Source organism: Rattus norvegicus, chromosome 1, assembly GCF_036323735.1.
Source record: "Rattus norvegicus strain BN/NHsdMcwi chromosome 1, GRCr8, whole genome shotgun sequence".
In the NCBI taxonomy this organism is placed as follows: domain Eukaryota; kingdom Metazoa; phylum Chordata; class Mammalia; order Rodentia; family Muridae; genus Rattus; species Rattus norvegicus.
The window spans coordinates 258,430,356-258,451,857 of NC_086019.1; the positions used below are offsets into that span (position 1 = coordinate 258,430,356).

Here is a 21,502-nt window from a genome sequence, read left to right on the forward strand (position 1 = left end):
ACAGTTAGCCCGCAGACCAGGCAAAGGAAATTAAAACTGGGTGCTTAGTGTCTCACCTCCTCAAAAGCAGCAGATTGTAGGCTGAATATCGGGTGGAAAATAATTGGAGTTTCCTCTCCTGTAATTAATTAGGGTTTTCAGAGTCCCAGAACTTCAAATGAGGGAGAAATCGAGCTGTCAGCAGGCAACAGTTTTTAACTAAAAAGTATGCATTTTGGCCTCAGTATGACAAGCTGGCACATTGGGTTTAATCTGTTTACTTAAGGCCACCCCATGCTCTTCAAAAATTATTGATAATTTTTCTTTAAAAAATGATGAATGTCTACTACCAATGTCCAAAAGGCATCTTTTGCTCAATGTGCGACTCATTTCGCTATAGTAAAACAAGGCACCAGCCAGTTAATATTTAGACATGTTTTTTTACTAATACTACAGACAACATTTATGTAACTATTAAATAGACAGCATGAAAAGCAGAAAGATGAGAGAGAACTCTCCTATCAAATTCCTCCTTTAAATGAGGCTGGGTGGTTGTGCCTTTCTTCAGAGCAAGGGCTAGCGAAGGGTCAAATTCTTTAAAAACTACAGTCCCATTTGTGGATACTGTGCTTATAAATAACAATTACTGGGCTGGTACAGATTGTTTTAAAATCGGACTTTATGGCTACAATCAAGACCCCCATTTAGAAATCCCTACGATGGCAATGTTAGTGTGCAGCTCTTAAAAGAACTTCAGAGAAACCTAAAATCCACTTAGTTTTTAAAGTGAGGGGGATAGAAGGCTTCAGGCTTTGGGTGAATTTTCTGGAACTTTCTTGGCTGAAATGTGAGCCAGACCTTGAATCTACACCTTTTGAAACTTGAAGTGCATTTCCGAGTTCTGTACATACATCATGATTTGACTCCGTCATGTTTTATAGTATCAGAAAACATACGTACGGTCACAGGGCGACACTCAAGATTCGTTGAAGAATATGGATAGTTTACCGCTTGGATGAACACTGGAAGGGGGGACTCTGAGTGCCTTCCCTAGATTATGCTTGAAGGAAGGTGCCACTTTAGAAGAGAAACTGAGGGAGGGGATTTGATTATTACCGGTTATAATTGCCATCAACTCACAATAAAATCTACAAAGTGGCCTCATGTCCCTGCTGATAGACCCCTTAGAGGGAAATACAGACACGTAAACAGGGAGTTCGATTCTTTGTTCTGGACACAGAATTCCACTGTTTTTGGATGATTGGAAATCATAATATGGAGCACCAAATTAAAAACTAAAGTCGTGGCCGCCATTTTTTAAATACCATGGATACCCTCAAATGAATTCACTTTTGAGAAAGCCTTGCATGCTCAGAAATTCCTTGCTGTGTGTGTGGAAAAATGAATTATCGGAATACAGACGTTCAAGCCTAGAAAAGCATGTGCGTTCTTGTGTTGACAGCTCTTTTCCCACTGTAAAGGCACTCTGAAGGAGTCTCTCTAAAAAAGAGTTCTTAGTCTCTTATTTTTTACTATTATACACCTATAAGCATGCCTATATAAGTTGCTGGAAGATTTCTATCTTACCAATATAGCCACACCACTCTTTGCTTTCATTCCACTTCGGTTCGTTCATGGGGATTACACATTCAGAGTGAGAAAGGTTCTGTCAGTAAACTTCACATTATTTGTGGCTTGAAACCGACATTCCAGCATCAAGACTTGATGTAACAAATACATTTTTGGAAGAATGAAGCTATCAGCGAAATGCCCTAGAGGATAATAAAATCTTGGGATGTAGAAGCGTGTGTATATGAAATGATGGATCTGTGACCTGCAAAGTAGAAACTATAAATTTTGGCCATCAACATCACTGTAGGAACAGTTCTCCTTCCCTAACGAGCTCTGTGCCCTCTAATGAAATGGCTGGTCCTCGCAGCCCATCAAGTAGTGTGGGGGCTCCGAAATTCGAGCTCAGTGGAAGTAACTCACCCATGAGGCAGACAGATCTCTTGGGAAAGCATAAAAGGACAAATTTGAGCTAAAGAACCTCAAAAGGCCATTGCAAAGAGAAGAGACAGCTGTAATTGGAACTGTGGAAATAGGACACAGAGGGACTGCTAGGGGCCCTTAAAGAATTGCATGGGTGGTTAAAGTTGTTCCTAAATTGACTGTGATAGTCAAGACTCAGGTGTGTATCAAATGGATACATTGTATAACTTGAACACATTCAATATTTGTCAGTGAAATATTTTAAAGTTAAAAAGGCTTATATGACCTATAAAATAAAATAATAGTTCTTAAAGGGGTGGGGGGGATTAAAGGATCTTAGATTATTCAGGTAAGCAGCAGACAGCAGGGAGAGAAAATCTGAGACTATACCCCATTCTTGCTGGATTTTATGATGGTGCAGGATAGCTTTGAACCAGAGAAGGAATGTAGCCTGTGGAAGCAGGAAAAGTCAAGGGGACTGACTCATCCGAAAAAGCCCGCAGAAAGCAAGTGACATCCCCAGAACTTGATTTTAATCATGTGAGACCTACGTTAGACTTGTAACCTACACAACAGTTAGAAAATAAATTTGCATGGCTTTACACCACAGAAATTGTGGCAATTTATTCCAACAGCCAGAGCCGACTCGCACAGATGGCTAGCCTGCTGGCAGAGAGATAAATGAGGAAGCCACTGTAATCCAGATCAAAGTATATATTTTATAGAAGGTGGTCATTCATTCTGACAAGTGTACAGTTTCCCTAGAAAGAGTAAATATAGATAGAATTTGCCCTAATGATTAAATCTTCCATAAAGACATGAAACATAATTTTCCTTGAACAAAGATGAATTACATACTGCAGTCAATATCTCTCAGTGAAGAGCAATGTCCTTCTGCTCCCAGGATGAATGGGGCATGAGAAAATATGGTCAAAGTTCCCTGGACCTTAGAGCCCAGATGAAAACCCCTTCTAATTAAATTAGTCTGAAATTTACTTGATATTTTGAGAATATAATTATATTTTAATTAGCTATTAATCAATGTCATTATTAGTTTATAATCTGTCTCTAAAGGACAGCATTCTCTCCTAGCTCGACTTTAAAGGAGCTTCCATGGTGCTTCTTCTGTTATGGGTCACGGGTTACCAATTTATGTCTTTCAAAGATTATTTTATTGACTGAACTTCTAATGTCCAAGGGGAGAAAGAATTCAGCAATTTTGAGAACGTGGATTCTGAGTGTCACTTTCTTTTTTTTTTTGTTTTGTTTTGTTTTAATGTTACTTAATCATTTTTTTTAATTTATTTAATACTTAATAATAATTCTTTGGTTTCCGGGCAAACATCCTCCTCCCCCCTCCCCTTCCTTATGGGTGTTCCCCTCCCAACCCTCCCCCCATTGCTGCCCTCCCCCCAACAGTCTAGTTCACTGGGGGTTCAGTCTTAGCAGGACCCAGGGCTTCCCCTTCCACTGGTGCTCTTACTAGGATATTCATTGCTACCTATGAGGTCAGAGTCCAGGGTCAGTCCATGTATAGTCTTTAGGTAGTGGCTTAGTCCCTGGAAGCTCTGGTTGCTTGGCATAGTTGTACATATGGAGTCTCGAGCCCCTTCAAGCTCTTCCAGTTCTTTCTCTGATTCCTTCAACGGGGGTCCTATTCTCAGTTCAGTGGTTTGCTGCTGGCATTCGCCTCTGTATTTGCTGTATTCTGGCTGTGTCTCTCAGGAGCGATCTACATCCGGCTCCTGTCGGTCTGCACTTCTTTGCTTCATCCATCTTGTCTAATTGGGTGGCTGTATATGTATGGGCCACATGTGGGGCAGGCTCTGAATGGGTGTTCCTTCAGTCTCTGTTTTAATCTTTGCCTCTCTCTTCCCTGCCAAGGGTATTCTTGTTCCCCTTTTAAAGAAGGAGTGAAGCATTCACATTTTGATCATCCGTCTTGAGTTTCATTTGTTCTAGGCATCTAGGGTAATTCAAGCATTTGGGCTAATAGCCACTTATCAGTGAGTGCATACCATGTATGTCTTTCTGTGATTGGGTTAGCTCACTCAGGATGATATTTTCCAGTTCCAACCATTTGCCTATGAATTTCATAAAGCCGTTGTTTTTGATAGCTGAGTAATATTCCATTGTGTAGATGTACCACATTTTCTGTATCCATTCCTGTGTTGAAGGGCATCTGGGTTCTTTCCGGCTTCTGGCTATTATAAATAAGGCTGCGATGAACATAGTGGAGCACGTGTCTTTTTTATATGTTGGGGCATCTTTTGGGTATATGCCCAAGAGAGGTATAGCTGGATCCTCAGGCAGTTCAATGTCCAATTTTCTGAGGAACCTCCAGACTGATTTCCAGAATGGTTGTACCAGTCTGCAATCCCACCAACAATGGAGGAGTGTTCCTCTTTCTCCGCATCCTTGCCAGCATCTGCTGTCACCTGAGTTTTTGATCTTAGCCATTCTCACTGGTGTGAGGTGAAATCTCAGGGTTGTTTTGATGTCACTTTCTTATATAGTCTTGTGTGGTCCTTAGCACAGGTGCTGGACCTTTACTGTGTGTTTTTTCTATTATGAAATGAAGAAGAGTGAGAGCTCTCTTGTGTGTGGCTATGGGGCATCAATGTAAAAATTGTTTAGGGTTGCAGGTGGCATGATATTCAGGTCCCATTTCCCCCCTGCTATGCATCTCAGCAAAGGGCATCTGCATAGACTCCTGGGAGAGCTCCCTTACACTGGGGCTCTGGCACGAACTAGAGATTCCCCCTAATGTCCCACCCCCAACAGCTACACAGTTCCATTCATTCTCTTGTCCCTCTGGCCCTCTCAATTTCCTCTCCTCAAGCTGATTCTGACCTCCCATGCCCCTCTCTAATACCTCCCCAATGCAGTTCCCATCCTCCCTCTGCTGCCTAGGACTATGTTATTCTCTTCTAAGTGAGATCCTTCCTTACCTATAGCTAATATCCACTTATAAGTGAGTGCATATTAATGATGACCTTATATTAAATAGTTGAATAGTATCCCACTGTGTAAATGAACCACATTTTCTGTCTCCAGTCTTCAGGTTGAGACATATCTGGTTGTTTTTAGTTTCTGGCTATTACAAATAAAGATGTTATGAACATCCTGAAGCATTTGTGGAGTCTGTGTGGTACAGTGGTGCACGTTTTCGGTATATGTCCAGGAACAGTATGGCTGGGTTTTCAGGTAGAAATCCTTCTAATTTTCTGAGAATCTATCAGATTGATTTCCAGAGTGGTTGTGCAAGTTTATACTCCCACCAGCAATGGAGAAGTGTTCCCTACTCCACAACCTTGAAAGCATGTACTGTCACTTGAGTTTTTGATCTTAGTCATTCTAATAAATAAGAGATGGAATCTCAAGATTGTTTTTATTTGCATTTCCATAATGACTAAGAATTTGAACGTTTATTTATTTATTTATTTATTTATTTATTTATTTTGAAATTGTTTCTCGGCCATTCAGGATTCTTCCTTTGAGAACTCGCTGTTTAGCTCTCTGCCCTACTTATTAACTGGATTATTTGGTTTGTTGACTTCTTTATATATTTTGGATATTAGCTCTCTATCAAATGTAGGGTTGGTGAAGATCTTTTCCCAATCTGTAGTCTGCTGTTTTGTCTTATTGACAGTATCCTTTGCCTTTCAGAAGCTTTTCAGTTTCATGAGGTCCCAGTGATCAATTATTGATCTTAGAGCTCAAGCCATTGATGTTCTGTTCAGGAAATTGTCTTCTGTACCAATGCATTCAATTTCCCACATTTTCTTCGATTAGATTTAGTGTATCTGGTTTTATGTTGAGGTCTTTGATCCACTTCGACTTGAGATTTTGTGCAGGATGATAAATATGGATCTATTTTCATTCTTTTGCATACAGATTGCCAGTTAGACCAGTACTACTTGTTGATTTTCTCTTTTTATCCGTTGTAAGGTTTTGACTTTTCTGTCAAGAATCAAGTGACCATACATAAGTGCGTTTATTTTTGGGTCTTTGATTTGATTCTCTTGATCAAATTGTCTGTTTCTATACAAATACTATGAAGTTTTTAACCACTATGGCTTTCTTGACACGAGGGATGCTGATTCCGCCAGATGTTCTTTTACTGTTTAGGATTATTTTACCTATCCTGGGTTTTTAGTTTTTCCCACATGGAGTTGAGAATTGCTCCTTCAAAGTCACTAAAAAATTGTGTTGGAATTTTGATGGGAATTGCATTGAATCTGTAGATTGCTTTTGGTAAGATTGCCATTTTCACTATGCTAATTCTACCAATCCATGAGCATTCTGACATCTTTCAAACTTCTGATGTCTATCTTAATTTCTTTCTTCAGTGACCTGAAGTTCTTGTCATACAGGTTTTTCACTTGCTTGGTTAGAGTTAAACCAAGATACTTTACATTATTTCTGGCTATCGTGAAGATGTTTCCTAATTTCTTTCTCAGCCCATTAACCATTTAAATAAAGAAGGGCTACTGATTTCTTTGAGTCAATTTTGTATCCTACCACTTTGCTGAAGGTGTTTATCAGCTGTAGGAAATCTCTGGTGGAATTTTTGGAGTTGCCTATGTATGCCATCATATCATCCACTAACAGTGATACTTTTATATCTTTTTTCAAGTACTATATTTAACAGATAGGGAGTGGAAACCCTTATATTGTACCTAATTTTATTAGTATTGCTTTAAGTTTGATTTAATCTAATTTGATGTGGGCTATTGGTTTGCTGTATATTGACTTTATTATGTTAAGCTATGTTTCTTGTACCCCTGATCTCTCCAAGATGTTTAAGACAAAGAGGTGTTGGACTTTCTTAAAGGATTTTCCAGCATCTAGTAAGATGATCATGTAATTTGTTCCTGGGTCCGCCAGTCTCTTGAGGGTTAGTTGCACCTTCTCTCCCTGAGCCCAGAACCAGGAGTCCTTTGCTGTATATGTGTTGGAAGCTCATCTCAGCTGGTGTATGCTACCTGGTTGGTGATCCAGTGTCTGAAAAATCTCAGGGGTCCAGGTTAATTAAGACTGCTTGCCTTCCTACAGGGCTGCCCACCTCCTCATCTTCCTCTAGCGTTTCGCTAATTCAACCAGAAAGATCAGCAGATTGTGTTCATTGGTTGGGTGCACATATCTGCATATGACTCTTTCAGCTGCTTGTTGGGTGTTTTGGAGAGCAATCATGGTAGGTCCTTTTTTTTTTTGTGAATGCCCCATAGCCTCAGTAACTGTGTCAGGTCTTGGAGCCTTCTGAGTTGGATCCCACTTTGGGCCTGTCCCTAGACCCTCTTTTCCTCAGACTCTTCTCCATTTCCATCCCTGCATTTCTTTCTGACAGGAAGAATTATGAGTCAGAGCTTTGACTGTGGGATGATGTCCCACCTATCACTTGATGCCCTGTCTTTCTGCTGGAGGTGGGTTCACTAAGTTCCCTCTTCTCACTGTAGGGCATTTTATCTATGGTTTCCCATTTTGAGTTCTGAGAGTATCTTACTTTCCAGGTCTCTGGTACATTCTAGAGGGTTCTCCCAACCTTGTGGTTGATTTCTTCTCCCTCCAAAGTGGAACTGAGACATCCTCACTTGGGTTCTTCAGCTTGTTGACCTTTTTGAGTTCTGTAGACTACCTTGGGTATTCTGTACTTTGTTTTTTTGGCTAATATCCACTCATTAGTGAGAATATACCATGCATGTCATTTTGGGTCTGAATTACCTCACCCAGGATGATATTTCCTAGTTCTATCCATTTGTCTGCAAAACTCAGGATGTTTTCGTTCTTAATTGCTGAGTAGTATTCCATTGTGTAAATAAACAACATTTTCTGTATTTATTCTTCTGTCATGGGACATCTGTGTTGTTTCCAGCTTCTGGCTATCACAAATAAGGGCTCTATGAACATAGTGGAGCATGTGCCCCTGTGACATGGTGTGGCATCTTTTGGGTATATTCCAAAGAGCGGTATTTCTGGGTCTTAGGTAGGTCTATTTTCAGTTTTCTGAGGAACCTCCTATTTGATTTACAGAGTGGTTGTACCAGTTTACAATCCCAACAGCAATGCAGGAATGTTACCCTCTCTCCGTCCTTACCAACATGTGTTATCACCTGAGGTTAGTCATTCTGACTGGGGTGAGGTGGAATCTCAGGGTCATTTTGATTTGCATTTCTCTGATCACTAAGGACTTTGAACATTTCTTTAGGTGCTTCTCAGCCATTCAAGATTCCTCTGTTGTAAATTCTTGGTTTAGTTCTATACCCTATTTTTTATTTGGGTTGTCTGGTTTTTGGTGGTTAGCTTCTTGAGTTTTTTTTATAATTTTTTGGATATTAGCCCTCTATAGGATGTGGGGTTAGTGAAGATATTTTCCCAATCTGCACAATGCTGATTTGTTGTATTGACTATATCCTTTGCCTTACAGAATCTTTCCAGTTTCATGAGGTCCCATTTATCAATTCTTGATCTTAGGGCATGAGTCCCTGGAGCTTTGTTTAGGAAATTTACCCCTGTGCCAATGAGTTCAAGGCTTTCCCTTTCTCTTCTATTCTCTTCTATTAAATCCGATGTGTCTGGTTTTATGTTGACCTCAAGCTCTACTACAGCGTAATAGTGATAAAAACTGCATGGTTTTGGTACAGAGACAGACAGGTTGATCAATGGAATAGAACTGAAGACCCAGAAGTAAAATCACGCATGTACACTTGATCTTTGACGCCAAAAATATACAATAGAAAAAAGAAAGCATCTTCGATAAATGGGGATGGGCTAACAAGCTGTCTGTATGTAGAAAAATGAAAATGGACCCATATTTATCACCATGCACAAAGCTCAAGTCCAAGTGGATCAAGGGGATCTATCTAGTTTATGAAGGGAGTTAGCGAATTAGTGTCATGAACTTTTCTCTTAGAACTGCTTTCATTGTATCCCATAAGTTCGGGTACATTGTGACTTTATATTCACTGAATTCTAGAAAGTCTTTAATCTTTTTTATTTTCTTTTTTGTCCAAGTGAACATTGAGTAGAGAGTTGTTTCCATGAGTATGTGGGCTTCCTGTTATTTCTGTTGTTGATGTCCAACCTAATTCATGGTGATCTGATAAGATGCAAAACTTTATTTCAATCTTCTTATATTTGTTGTGGCTTACTTTGTGCCCGAGTAGATGTTCAGTTTGGAAGAAGGTTCCATGAGGTGCTGAGAAGAACATATATCCTTTTGTTTTGCTGCGAAAGGTTCTGCAGATATCTGTCAGATCCATTTGAATCATAACATCTCTTAGTTTCATTATTTCTGTTTAGTCTCTGTTTTGATGACTAGTCCATTGGTGAGGGTGGGGTGTTGAAGTCTCCCACTATTTTGTGAGGGATTTGATGCATGATTTGAGTTTGAATTATGTTCCTTTTATGAATGTGAGTGTCCTTGCCTTTTGGGCATAGATCTTTAGAACTGAGATGTCATCTTGGTGGATTTTTCTTTTGATGAGTATAAAGGGTCCTTCGCTATCTCTTTTGATTACTTTTGTTTGAAAGTCTATTTTATTCGATGTTGGAGTGGCTACTTTAGCTTGTTTCTTGTGCTCTTTGCTTAGAAAACCTTTTGCCAGGCCTTTACTCTGAGGTAGTATTTATCTTTGTTGCTGAAATGTGTTTCAAGTACTCAGCAGAATGATGGATCCTGTTTACAGATCCAGTCTGTTAACCTGTGTCTTTTTGTTGGTGAATTGAGTCCACTGCTGTTGAGAGATATTAATAACCAATGATTATTAGTTCCTGTCATGTTAATGTTGCTTCTCTCTCTCTCTCTCTCTCTCTCTCTCTCTCTCTCTCTCTCTCTCTCTGTGTGTGTGTGTGTGTGTGTGTTTTTCTCTTCTTTTGGTTTTGCTATAATATTATTGATTTCTTATATTTTCTTGGATAGTTACACCAGGGTATGTTTCCTTCTGGTATCCTCTGTAGAGCTGCATTAGTAGAAAGATACTGTTTAAATTTGGTTTTGTCATGGGATATTGTTTCACCATCTATGTTGTTTGAAAGTTTTGCTCAGTATAGTAGCCTAGGCTGACTCCTAAGGTCTCTAATGGGTTGTGAGACATTTGTTCAAGACCTTCTGCCTCTTAGAGTCTCTGTTGATAAGTGTGGTGTAAATCTTATAGGTCTGCCTATATATGTTATTGGCCTTTTCCCCTTGCAACTTTTAATACTCTTTTTTTGTTGTTGTTGTTCTGTATAATTAGTGTTTTGATTACTCTGTGGCAGGAGGATTTTTTTCTGGTCCAATCTATTTGGTATTCTGGAAAGTTCTTGTAAATTTTAAGCCATGTATTTCCTTAGGATAGGAAAGTTTTCTTTTACAACTTTGTTGAAGATATTTTCCAGGCCTTTGAGCTGGGAATCTTCAACCTCTTCTATTACTATTTCTCGTAGGTTTGGTCTCATCATAGTGTTCAAATTTCCTGGGTGTTTTGTTTTAGAAACGGTTGTTGAGATTTGGCATTTTCTTTGACAATTATATCAACTTCTTCTATTGTATCCTTTCCACCTCAATTTCTCTCTTCCATCTCTTGTATTTTGTTGGTGATACTTGTATCTGTAGTTCTTTTTTTTTCTCTTCTAGGTTTTCCCTCTCCAGGATTGCCTCTCTTTATATTTCCTTTATTGTTTCTATTTTCAGCTTGAGGCCATGGACAGTTTTATTCATTTTCTTCCTCCAGTCTATTGTATTTTCCTGTATTTCTTCTTTTAAATTCATTCTATTTATATGAGTACACTGTTACTGTCTTCAGACACCCCAGAAGAGGGCACTGGCTCCTATTACAGATGGTTGTGAGCCACCATGTGGCTGCTGAGAACTCACGATCTCTGGAAGAACACTCAGTACTTTTAATCACGCAGCCATCTCTCCGGCCCTCCTTTTTTTGTATTTCTTTAATGGAATTTTTTATTTCCTTTTTAAAGGTCTGTATCATTTTCATAAGATGAGATTTAAGGTCTAGTCTTCCTCCTCAGGTGTGTTAGTTTATGCCAGGGTTGCTGTAGTAGGACAGCTGGGCTCGATGCTACCACACTGCATTGGCTCTTGTTGACTACATCCTTGTGCTCACCTTTGACCATCTGGTTTTCCATGGTGTTCGGTCTGGTAGTCTCTAGAGTAACAGGCTTCTGGGACTAGTTGTTCTAATTGGTAGAGCAGACCTCTCAAAAGGCAAGCAGAGCAATGGGCTAGGGTGTGGAGTACAGAACTGTGATTGCAGCTAGAGGTGCGTCAGAAGGAAAATGGAGCTCAGAAAGAACGGGGGCACCCCTCAACACTGCTGGGCCTGCTTGGGGCCCAGCCTTCTGAGAAGCAAGCAGAGCTGTGAGTTAGGGAGTGAGTGCTGATCCTAGATTGCAGGAATAGACTGGAAGCAAAGCCTCTTCTTTGAAAACAAAATGAATGACTAAACTTTATTATAGAATTCAGAGGAAACTGCAGAAAACCTCAAGTAATTCTTGCTGATAAGAACTGATTTTGTCAGCACAGCTCTTTATAAATTACAAGAACAGATGTTAATGAACATGTTAGTTATTTTAACTGCCACATGGGAATTTTTTTCCTATGTTGAAGAAAGGTAGGGAAATTTGCTTACTCTGTCCTATCTAAAGTCATCTATAAATGTTTACAGTTCAAAGCCTGAGAAGTTGTGTTCTGCTATTCTTTTTTTCTTCTTCACATAAACTGTGTTGTCGTAGTAAAAGTATGGGCTTATGTTGCTGGGTACAGCACAGACATTGCAAAGCCCAAGTGTTTCTTGTTTTTTATGCATCAGTGTTCTCAAAACAGTAGTGTTAGAATTATAATTCTACCACGGACATTTTACTTTACTAAATATCAATATCTTTAGAGTTACAGATATAATAATGAATTACAAAATAATTATAGATATGATTTCTATGGTTTCTATTTCTTTACAGATCTGTAACTATAGAAACAGTGATAACCTTTTATCCACATAAATTCTTTCCTGCCAACCTGCTCTGACACCAAAACCATAGTAGCATACATCACATAACTACAAAAACATCCTTCATATGGCTTTAGCATTAATTCTGTGGCCACTACCTATCACATTTATTAAATGTCAGTCTACTTTATGCAAGCTACAAACTGATAGCTGTTCCCAAGTCTTATCATTTAACATCTTTAACATGTCTACTTACAGTAATATTTACTGTACCTAGCACTGAATTTAAAAAAACAAACTGAAATAGAACACCAGAATGAATCCATCAAAGAAATTTAAAAGGAAACTATTTTTACCCTCAAAAAAATTTTTAAAAAAAGGAAAATAAATCAGAAACAGCCAACTAAATTAGGTATGGTGTTTTCTTCATGTGGCCTCCTACAGGAACAAAAATGAAATGAAATGTCCTCTTGTAGAAAGATGCTTTCTTTCTTTCTCTCTTTCACTTTCTTTCTTTCTTTCTTTTTTTCATCCACAGTTGTTCACACAAACAAATGTGAGTTACTGAATTTCATTCACTTGACAGTTTTCAAAGAGTAGAGAGACTGGAAAGGACCCTGAACTCATGAAGGTTACAGGAAAGAAGGGGCAGGAAAGCCATACACACACATCATTAAAGTGGTGTGTTAGTGCTGAGGACTTCCTTAATACTCCAAGAGGAATGACCTCTTCCCTTTATGATGACCAGAAAATCACTTCTCCATTGCCATTAGCTCTCTCCTGAAATCTGACTGAAAGATGATGTCCTTCCTGGGCTCATTGGTGAGTGAGCCATACTTCTATATCTGAGATGATTGTACCAGAAAAACAATTTCAAATTTCTTTCCTTCCGCAGATAATGTTCTATGTGTTTCAAGATGGTTTTACATGTTACAAGCAACTTTGCTTTACAAATGGAAGAATTTTTTAATGTGTTATTGTAATAATACTACAGTACTAAATATAGTGTCGATTACTCTAAAATGAGATGCTCATAGCATCCTCTTCTTTAAGAAACAATTGCAAGATTTTAGAACACCTCTACATGGCTTTGTTCTTCACGGAGCTTTCATCGTAATAAACAGGCCATATTTACATCACTATTTCTTCTTTTCACTTGATGCAATCCTATAAACAATTACCATATTTTTGCAATCTCCCCGGTAACACAGGTTTCTGGCATCATAAAAATACATGTAAATTAATGTATTAGTTTTATACAAATGATCCGTAGCTGCAGTCATTTCCATACTTTTGAATCTATCACTGAAATGTTGTAGTGACCACCTTAATATAAAAACAGTTTTGAACATACATCATAATCAGAAACACAGCAAATGCTATAAGCACCTTTGCATGTTCTTTCAATTCATGTTTAAAATACTTCTTTGTGTCAACAAGGCAACTCTTGATAAGTGTCTGTGAAATATATCATGTCAAGTGTACAGAGTTTGTTAAAAGCAGAATCTGACACCTAAACTTTGGCTTTTTAATTCATCATTCTGAGTCTTTCTCTTTTTTTTCCACAAAGAACTTCATTTTTTTCTCTCCGGACCTAAAATCTCATCACGTACACCTCTGTATATTCCTGATTTTTTTTGCCAGTTTCACATTTTATTTCTAGTTTCCTTGTGTATCTTTTCCCTTGGATATTCCTATGTGGTTTCATGTGTTATCTTTCTACTGCAGATCCATCTCTGATTCTCTCTTCCTTCACTTGTCCCATGTTATCTCTCCCAGAGACCTACTAAGCTTCTTTTCACCTTTCTCCCAAGTCACACTGTAATCCATACAGATTACTGTTTTCAATATTCTCTAGTATTACCCAGTGTTTAGTGGCATCAGTATCCCTTGGGTTGCATGGTCAGAACACTCTGTGGTTATCACTCTATTTGGCCTCTATAAGCATCTCTTCATGCTTGTTCTTAGATTCAAATATTCAATAACTCACGTTTACACTCTTACTCATTCCATATTGTTACAACACTTTACAGCCTAAGCACCTTCTAAAAGGCCAGCCTCACTTTTTCTTCCTATTCTAACATACTGATGTATTTCTGAATCCTATCAACTTTATCGATGTTCAATCATCAACATTCTCAAACCCCACATATATTTTAGCTTTGTTTTCTTTGTTGCCTCTCTGTCAGAATTACACTCGTCTTTATCTCATGACCCATTTCCAATGAAATTCTAAATTTACCCACTCATAGTGTTTTGAAGTTTATATCACTGTTTGTATAAACATATACTAAACAACTAATTAGAATCTCTTTCAATTACTACTCTTCTCTCTGTATAATCATTCAGTTCGATGATGGAGGTAATTTCAGTCATCCACATGAAGCTAGCGGGAGTCACTGTTACTCAATCCATAGACATTAACTAATGCTCCTTATGAACTACTGTAGTTGTTTATAAAGACTTTCTATGAACCACGTAAAACATAATCCACCATAAAGTGAAACACTGAGGTGCAACAGAAATTTTGTTATCCATAGTGATATATTATACAAACGCATCAGAAAAAAAAATTGAGCTTGCCTCAGAACTCAGAGACCTAAGAAAGAACTGTGTCAATGACTAACCAGGACATGTGGTCTATGAGTCTATGTCAAACCCAATAATCAAATTAACTTAGACAGAAGAGAAGACACTAGGTCAGAAAAAAAAACAGATAGAGATTTTTTCATCCATCACTGCAATTGCTTTTTGAGTGTTTCTATAACTTTTGCTTGATTTCTCTGAAGACTATACCAAATAGTTTGTAAGAGTTATTTATTTATTTATTTATTTATTTATTTATTTATTTATTTATATTTGGTGAGAGAGTGTATATAGTGCGTGCATATGTGTAAGGGAGGGCATGTGCATGCCATATGTTGAGGTAAGAGGGCAACTTTCTTGGGTCAACTCTTTTCTTTTACCATGTGGGTGGAACTCAAGCTTTCAGGCTTATGTATCAGTTTCCACCCCACTAAACTACATTCTATGTCCTTTTTTTCCGTTTTGTTGAGAAATTTTAATGTAGCAACATGGCTTCTCATGTAAGGAATCACATCCAAAGATATGATCCAGTTGGAATGCAGACACACCACACACCTTTGATCTCTTACAGCTGGTATGCGCTTAACCCCACTGGCTGGAATAAAGAAATGTCTTTAGTACACACCATTAATACAAAATTAAAAGCATCTAATTGAGGTACAGACATAGTGATGAATCAGAAAAAGATTTGTCAGAATGAGTCAGAGATAGGATATTCCCAACTCTCACAAGGACAGACAGGATAGGCTACTTAAAGATTAGTGAGGGAAAGGAGAGTTCAATTCAGTTTACAGAGTTCAAAGTCAATTTTTTCAAACAGCAATTCAGTCAGAGGCTGAGAGAAGCCAGTTTGAATCAGTCAGTTTGGAGAAGAGTTTGAGCCAGAACAGCTGAGTTGAACTAGCCAACCGGAGTTCAAAAAGAGCTACAAAGGGTGAGTTTGTTTAGCAGTAAACTGAAACTTTCTAGACCTAGGTTAGTAGATAAAGGCTAAAAAGTGAAGTTTTCAAGGTCCAGGTTTGCAGATAATTAGTTTGTATGGAAGCTAGAAGGTTCCAGGCCTAAAGCTATAGGGATATTTACTACGGAAAGAGAAATGCTCTGGGCTCAGTCCAAGCCACGTATTTGTACAGCTTGGGTGTTTTTACAGCTTGGGTATGACTTTCATTCCTTCTTCTGAAGTCTTCTGAAATTAAATTTGTCATATTATGTTTATTAAAATATAAATGAAGTTAGGTAAGCAGTACATATTTGAAAATAAGAAATTTGTAGATAATTAAATAGGTACAAGAGCAGTGTTTAAGAAACATTGCCTTTGTTTATGTATAAGGGACAAGAGGACTTTGGAAGTCATCTCTTCAGTATTCTCCTTCCTTAAGTAACTTTCTATAAACAGTGATAAGGAGGTAAGATATTAGAAAGTCACCTTCTCTTGAACATTTGTACTTAATGGCTATGTCTTCTTTTTTTATTTCCTTTAACTATGTGAAACATAGTGTCTAAATGTTCACTAGCAATGTTTATTCTGAGATCTGTTCAGGGATACAGAAATAATAAAAATCGTTACATCAGTTAAAATTCATTCCAGAACTATAAATATCCAGGGATTTTCTGTTTTTCATAAAGTGAATAAAATACAAAGCAATTTGGTAGAAATTAAAAAAGGACATTGCAAAATGGTTCATCATATTAGTAATAACTAGATAAAACTATGGTAAACTAACTATAAAATTTATTCTTTGTCTTATACCAAACATTTATAACTTCCAAATTGATTAAAATATTAATTTTCAAAACTTAACTTATAAAAATAAATATAATATTAGAAAATTCTACCTGCCAACATTGTAGAGGAATAAAAATATTTGAAGTAAAAGAGAAATCCTAAAGGACATATTGTAGATTTTTAATAGTTTGCACTTAAAATAAGTATCTTTGGGGCTGGAGAGATGGCTTAGAGGTTAAGAGCACCGACTGCTCTTTCTGAGGTCCTGAGTTCAAATCCCAGCAACCACATGGTGGCTGACAACCATCTGTAATGAGATCTGATGCTCTCTTCTGGTGTGTCTGAAGACAGCTACAGTGTACTCATATATAATAAATAAATATTAAAAAAAAAGCAGTTAACTTTAACTATACATGGACTGACCCTGGACTCTGACCTCATAGGTAGCAATGAATATCCTAGTAAGATCACCAGTGGAAGGGGAAGCCCTTGGTCCTGCTAAGACTGAACCCCCAGTGAACGTGATTGTTGGGGGGAGGGTGGCAATGGGGGAGGGTGGGAAGGGGAACACCCATAAAGAAGGGGAGGGGCAGGGATTAGGGGGATGTTTGCCCGGAAACCAGGAAAGGGAATAACATTCGAAATGTAAATAAGAAATACTCAAGTTAAAAAAAGAAAAGAAAAAAAATAAGTATCTTTGATTGCAAATAAAAACAATGGAAAATAGAGATATTAACAATTTAGTGAGACTACTTTCTCTAAACACGGAACAAAGACATAGTTTGAAAAGACATATTTTGAAGACATCCATAAAGGAGTCAATGTATAACAGGTAAACAAATGATGTGAGAGAATATGAGACTAATGGCACAAATGTAATGATATATTAATTTCTACATTTTATCACAAAATGCAGATCACTCTTATATGTAGTAGTGATATCAGAAAATGTTCTACTGTGACTTGTACACAAATATTAAATGCTAAATACTTTAATTTATAATTACTAATTTATTCTTTATAAGATAAAAACATAGGCTCCGTTGATAAAATCCAGAAAAAAATTTCCTACAGTTGACCAAGTGGTCAAGGTTAAAACGTTCAAACAAATAACTCAACTCATTCCTGACTTCACAGGCCATTGCTGTCCTGTAGCCACTTATTCTTCAGCTAACCATTTGTTTTCTTTTCATGCATGGCCTGTGTAGCACTTGGTGGGGTGCCTAGGTTATCTACGATCCTTGTCTTGGGGAAGCTTTCTATTTTTTTTTTAAGACAACAGATAGAACTACAAGTTGTAATGTCCAGAATGAAGCTCAACACGTGGTCCTTTTTAATCATAATTCTGCACCGAGTCAGAGGAACTGCAAAACTTGCTCATTATCTTGCCCGTTGGGCATCAGCAATCCTGGATTGATTACTGGCCAACAAAGAAAGCTTCCCTCTAATGATTATGTTTATTCTTCCAAACAGGAATGATACTTGAGTCATCTATCAACTGAAAAGCAAACAAGAAGTTCACCCTAAAACAAAGCAGGCAGTTAGCCAGACAATAGCTTCATTTTCAAATTTTCTACATTGAATGTAAATGTTATTCGAGGTTCACTGCCATTCAGATTAAATTGACATTTAGAAGGAAAATATGCATTCTCTCCTAACCTTTAGAAATAACATCGGATGTAGACATTTCAATCTTGTTTCTTTCTCTTACTTGTGTTTCTTATCCATTTATTCAATGCTCAAACAATTATGTCTTAACCTTTGATAGGAAATGATGAAGTAGTCCAAGAACAGCAAGTATCGGAGATGCTTCCGGATTGTAAGAGACCCATTTCTTATCATTTTATTCATCTCTGTTTTCAAAAATAAATTAAAATAGGAATATTTTGCAAGCTAGAAAAGAGCAAGGAAAAACAGACGTTTAAAAAACAAGATAAAGCCAATATTTTAACAGGTGTACAGTGATTTATTCCACTTAAACTTTCACAGAGAATAAATAGAAGCCAACTTTATTTCTTGAGATGCTAGCACACGGTTGTGACACTCTCTGTGCAGAAGGGAGGCCATAAAATTAAGAATGGAGAATGCTAAGGATTTCATCCAGAGTGAGCACGAAGCATTGACAGGTTTAGCACTTTGGTGTCTTGTGAAGTTTTTTGACAGGGTATTCATGTGTAAGACTGACAATATCACAGTCACATGGCAAGGGACTCATACAGACAAAGGGATATTCTCTAAGATTCCATGAGAAGGGAACTGCACAACTCTGGAGCCCACCCAGACAGTCATGTACAATAATTCAAAGTCATTTTTTTAAATAGACCTAAAACATAAAGACATACTGTGTGAAGGCGTAAGTTAGAAGCAGTGGAGTAGATGTTTGAGGAAGTAAGTTCTGCAGAGAATGCCTGACTGATTAGTTCCTTTTTTAACATGTAGATGAATAGGCAGTGGCCAAACTAGGAAAATTTAAAGAAGAAAGAGATGTTCAAAGAAGCTGCATCTTTGAACCCTTGTCTGTTCCTTGGTTCCTATAACAAATATGTACTCAAAAATTAACCATACATACAAATATACTGACTTGTTTATTAATCTTGTTATGTTATGGAAATGTTTAAATAAAAAGGTACAAGTTTCTTCATTAGTGTGTTACTTGGTACTGGACAGGCAACTGGTGTAGTCATCCTTGAGGAAGAGTATTTAACCTGATTTCACTATTCCTAAGTTGCCTGTAGCTTTTTGTCTAAGGCTGTTGTCGCCTGAAAGTTTCCCTTCGATGCTATCATGCTTATTGATGTCATCCTGATCAATTCCTATTTAGACAGTCATTTTAGTGAGTGTATTAGTGAGGGGTCTCTAGAGTTACTGAACTTACAGGATGGATCTCAGAGCACTATCAATAGATGTGGTCAACTCTGAAATAGACATCCAAGTAACATACAAAGTGAGCATGTACTTACTCATTAGGGTACACACACAATAATAAAAATCAATCGTTAAAACACACACACTCACACTCACACTCACATACTGTGATTTAGTCATATGATTTACAGGCTGTGATCTAACTAATCCAACAATGGCTGACTATGAAGGGAAAGTCAAACGATCCAGTAGCTGTTTTGCTCAGTCCATAAGGCTGGATGTCTCAGCAGGGTTTCAGCATATACAGGAATCCCAAGGATGTAGGCTCTAAGGCTGGTGAAGGAATGAACTTGCTAGCAAGGAGAGGGAGCAAGCAGGTAAAGGGCAAAGTCTTCCTATGTTTAAACAGTTTATAATTATATATATGTACATATATACATATACATATCATGATATAACTATTCCTTGTACAACCACAAATGCATTATAAATTTTGAATATGTGGCAATGTCCCTTGAAAGACATTCTTTTAGTGTGTAAAACTTAAATAACTATGGAAAACCTCTTAGTTGATTTTATGTCACATGATAAAGAAATTAAGAAAAGAAACTATAAACATCTATACAAATGCATTCTTAACAAAATGCAAGAGAAACAATGTCATATAAATTAATCCACTTTTCTGTAACTGGTCAGATGATCTTAGTTCATATTTATAACTGTCTTTTTTTATTATGTATTCTGTATTTCCTCTGCTCAGCAAGAACCCCAATAGGATTTTCTTCCAGAGGAATAACACATAACTTCATTCTTGATGGGTCTGTGCCCTTTGCCATCTTGCATGGATTAGGCTGTTAGGATTTTTCATTGATTTTAATCACAAGACATGGTATTACCAAGGGCAGCCCTAAAGGATTTCTTTTGCTCTAGATATAATCTTTCTTACCTCATCCTGACAAAGCAATCCAATTTCCCCACGGTAATCTTGATCAATCATCCCTCCTAACATTGTTATTCCTTTCCTATTCTCTTTAAGGCTTTCAGAAGTCCAAAGTGGCCATGAGGAAATCTGAGCTTCTAGAGTAATGGAATATTTGTTGTGACCATTACAAATTCTGACATTCCTCAGAAACACAATCTTACAGTAAATTATATATTTCTCTGGCTCTTATATTCTTCTTGTACCCTTTTTGATGTAGAAGGCAGCCCTCACTAAGAAAACTGCCTCTACTCGAGCACAGGGGGATCCAGAATGGTGAGGTAGGGGTAGGTGCATAGATGAATGAGTACCCTTTTAGAGGAAAAGGGGATGGGGAAGGTTGGGAAGAGGAGAATGAGAAGGGGGACAACATTTGAAATAAAATTTTAAAAAAGAAAGAAAATTGCCCATAGGTTTGTTGTGAACATGGACATGACTGCCTCTGATATACAATTTGAATTTAATGGCCTATATCTTGTGAACATAGCTGTGATGTTACTTTCATTAGGTATATATGCTACTGGTGTGACTAGAATAAATATTGATCCACTTAGCTCTTTATGTAATATGCTAGATCTGAATAAGCAAGACTGTTTTAACAATTATTATATTTGATCTCTCATGAAAGATCTGTGGAAAAAAGGCAAGATTCTGAACATTGCTCAACCAAAAAAGCCGTCTATGCACTAAAATATCTGAAGATATTTATGTATCAATAATTCAGATTTGAAGAAATCAGATGTTGGGTACATGTTGTGTCTGGAAATAAGAATCGATCACCTGTGAGAGGACTGAGGAATTTGGATTAGAATATTACCAATGCAAACAAGTGCAGCATAAAATGATGACCTCATGACTTGCCACTGAAGGAATGTAGAGTTGTTTATTTATGTAAATGCATGTTTTTATATTATGGGCTTCCATTTGTGCTTCTGTGTATGTATATGTGTGCATGTGTGGATGTGCATGCACATACACGCGCAAACACACATGGACAGGCTCACCCAGTGGGTGTCATTTATTCAGGTACTGTCTGTTTGAACAGTTTTGATCTAGGATTTTTCACTGGCTTAGAGCTTGTCAGTCAAGTAGACTGGCAAGTGACCCTGGAGTGCTACCTGTCCCTGCCTCACCAGCACTGCACTTCATTAGAACCAGCATATGACACGTGAATCTTTTTTCTTGTATAATTTCATGGGTTATGGAGATAAAACTCAAGTGGGTCCCCATGCTTACAAAGGAAGCACTTTACTACAGGGTGTCCCTTAAGCTCCCAATTTTAAATGCTTAAATGCCAGTATCTAAACTGTATTAGGAATCAGAATGTAGTATGCAAATTTATATTGCTATTAGACTAAAGTGACATTATTCTCATATATCACAGACAGCAAAAAAAAAATCCTCTCTTAACTGAGGACTGAAAAGATGTTT

The 21,502-nt window shown here is 37.5% G+C and overlaps 1 long non-coding RNA gene across 3 annotated transcripts in view; it reads right to left on the bottom strand.

Moving 5' to 3' along the window:
- LOC120100053 (uncharacterized) overlaps positions 1 to 21,502 on the bottom strand; it is a 57,540-nt gene that overhangs the window by 21,838 nt on the left and 14,200 nt on the right. Inside the window, exon 2 of one of the 3 annotated variants that reach the window (XR_005499730.2) lies at positions 17,887 to 18,120. The exons of the other annotated variants lie outside the window; for them this stretch is intronic. This is a non-coding gene — a long non-coding RNA (uncharacterized LOC120100053). The remainder of the gene's footprint in view (positions 1 to 17,886; positions 18,121 to 21,502) is intronic. 3 annotated transcript variants of the gene reach the window in all.